Raw genomic sequence first — 3,129 nt, forward strand, 5'->3', positions numbered from 1 at the left:
AGATGTTTAATAAAGGCCCCATGTGTTCCTCAACTCCTGGGAAAAAAAGGAAAAAAAGATAGGTGCTAACATTTTAAAAAGAAATGGTTGGATGACTTTAAAATGCTCTTCAAACCAACTTACGGACCAAGGGCTTAGGAGTCAAAAACCAAGTTACCCCTCTTGGTGCCTCCATCCTCAGCAGCAAGGCTGGTCCCCGGCCGCGCGAACACCTGCCGCTGGTCTTAGGGCCGCTGTTCCCGGGCAGCCTCCGCTTGTACAGAGTCCTAAGGGGAGCTGAGCACCCTGCCCACCGAATGCAGTGTCTCTATGCACTGGTGCCAAACCGGTCCCCTCTTGGGGCCAGCCAGGACCTGGGGAAGGCCTGGACTTCCTGTGGGTGACGCTGTAGCCGGGGGAAGTGGAACATGAAGTGAGCTCTTGAGGCATCCTTATAATTCTCCATCATCGATCTCAGTCAAAGCAGTTTCTAGAATGATCCAGTTTCATGCGCCACGAAGGGCTGGGATATCTGAAGTGCCATCAGAAAACTCTCTAAAAGGGCACTGTGATATGTGTTTATTTGTACTAGTAAAAAAAAAAAAAAAAGAAAAAAACACCCACTGGAGAAAACGCCTTCTCTGGAAAAACAATTTGAACTTTCACTTACCTCCCCAAATCTAAATTCATATCTAACGCCCACTTTCCTCGTGAAACAATAGCAGGCAGTGAGGACAGAGCCTTTCACACTGAGACGTGTTATAATGTTCCAGAAACCTGAGAAGAAATAAATACAGTGCTGATTTTTCTGTGTGCGCGCACTTTAACATCAAAGCCTGCGTGTGTTTTCACACACTGAAGTGGAAGGGGTGCCTGGCCCAGGGGGACTCCGCCCAAGTTCACTGCCACAATCCCTGACTCTCCGCCAAAGCGTGGGGCCTATGGCTAGGAAGTCCCGACCACAGCCCTGTTTTGAACACGTCTGCCCCTCCCTTAACCTTTGCACTTCTAAAATGCTTTCTGCTGTCATGTTTGCTTTTATATTTTCAAAGCTGTTTATAGGAAGGAAAGTATTTTAATGAAGTCAAGCCATGGGGATGGCGCTGACCACCTGCGGGATGTTTTATTCCCGTTGAAAATGCACAGTGGTGTGGCTCTGACAAGCCTGCTAACAATCATACTAGGGACGAAAAAAACATTTATAAACCGGGTTTTGTAAGCACTGAGATGCGGAATGACTAACATCAACCCTTGAATCAACATCTCTGAGGACAAGAGCCTGCTCACCTCCTCTCCTGAAAATGGCTCACTGTAAGCACTAGGAGACGCCCGCTTAGACGGGGATCATCAATTCCGTGGGAAGGGGTACGTTTAAAGAGAATAAGAGATGAGCAGAGGTGGGATTACGTGAGCTATGAGCCCACAGAGAGCAAGGAAAGGCCACCTGTGCGTGGTAAGAGGGACATGAGGGACGCAAGGGACCCAGTACGGGTCACTAGCAGCACTTGCAGCTCCAGGCACTTGCAGTGAAGATGGGCCCTGGCCGCGTAGCTCAGTGGGTTAGAGCATCATCCTGACACACCAAGGTTGCGGGTTCGATGCCCGTCAGGGCACATAGAAGAATCAACTGAATGCAACAACACATCAATGATTCTCTCTCCCTCTTCTTCTCTCTCAAGTCAATATATATAAAAAAATGTTTTAAAGGGTGAAGATGAATTCACAACTTCCTCCTTCAGTCTGTGTACCTGCAGTGGGGACTCTCGGGAAACCGACTGGGATGCTGTCCAACCAGCAGCTGCCTAGGGCCCCCGAGGTGGGGGTCCAAACGCCCCAGGCTCGGTGCTGGCACGCAGCGCACCCCATCTGCTCACTGTCATACGTTACTCACAAAATCCAGAGGCTGAAGGAGCTGCGGCTGCTGTTTCTATCCTGAGTGGCCCAAGGCCTGGGCAGGGCGTGGGGGGCCCATTAGCAGGCTCAGATGAAGAAGGCAGAGGCAGGACAACGCGGACGAGGGACGCTCCATGCCATAAGGAGAGCCACCCTCGTAATTATTTGCATCAACCACGCAATCAGGCCGTGACTCAGCCGAGACTCAGGCTCCGGGAACTTCAAAAGCAGGGGAGGGCCGGAATGGAGTCTCGCTGGGGAAGATGACTTTGGTAGAAATGTGAAGGGTTAATTTGTTGCAAGAGACATTGGAGGAGGGAAAAGGTCCCTGATTTGGGGGGTGGTTCTTAACTGGGGGCTGCGAATCTCTTGAGATGATTGTGAAATTGCGTTTGCGCGCATGCGTGGGTGTGAGCACGCATTTTCTCAGCAGGACAGCCTGTGGTTTTCATCAGATACTCAAGGGACTCGTAAGTTCAAGAAGGGCCAGCTCTTCCCACGCCTCGTGCAGCCATGGCTCGTGGTCCCCAGCAGCATGGGACGCGCGTCACTGGATATACTGAGAGGTGTGTCTGTTCTGCGTCCATCACTGGTCCCCACAAGCTGAGAGGATGTCTCCCCCTCATCACTTTCCTAAGGAACAGACCGGAGTCCGCCCTAACATGGGGTGAAGGAACGGAGATCCGCGGTTTTGAAGATCGATGGCCAGGTCCGACCCGATGTCACCTACCCTGCGGGTGGTATGGGTGTCCTCAGCACTGCCAAGACCCGAGAGAACTTCCGTCGGATCTCTGACACCCAGGGTCGCCCTGCTGTTCATCAGTCACTCCCGAGGAGGCTAAGGGCAAGCTGAGTAAAGTGGGGAGGGTCTTTGCAGCACCAAAGGAGCCCCCCACCTGGTGACCCATGACGCTTGCACCACCCGCCAGCCACCCTGATCCCTCAGCAAGGTGAACGGCACCACGCAGACCAATTTGGAGTTGGGCGCAGTTACTGATTTCATCAGGTCTGACCCTGGTGACCTGTGTGGGGTGACCGGAGGTGCTACCCTGGGAAGAACTGCAGTGACACCAACAGAGAGAGACACAGATCACGGCCGCAGCTTTACCACCCGGCTCTCCAACATTTTGTTATCAGCGAAGGCAACACACCATGGATTGCCCTCGCCCTGGAAAGGGTCCCCGCCTCACCGCAGCTACAGGCAGAGACGAGAGGCTGGCGACCTTCACTGGGGGAAACGAGCTCGCGGTGCCATGA

At 52.7% G+C, this 3,129-nt stretch overlaps 1 pseudogene; it reads left to right on the forward strand.

Annotated features, from left to right (window-relative positions):
• The first annotated feature begins 2,272 nt into the window (after positions 1-2,272).
• On the forward strand, positions 2,273-3,129 carry LOC149992008 (small ribosomal subunit protein eS4-like; annotated as a pseudogene).

Source organism: Furipterus horrens, unplaced genomic scaffold, assembly GCF_987537825.1.
Source record: "Furipterus horrens unplaced genomic scaffold, mFurHor1.1.pri manual_scaffold_16, whole genome shotgun sequence".
In the NCBI taxonomy this organism is placed as follows: Eukaryota; Metazoa; Chordata; class Mammalia; order Chiroptera; family Furipteridae; genus Furipterus; species Furipterus horrens.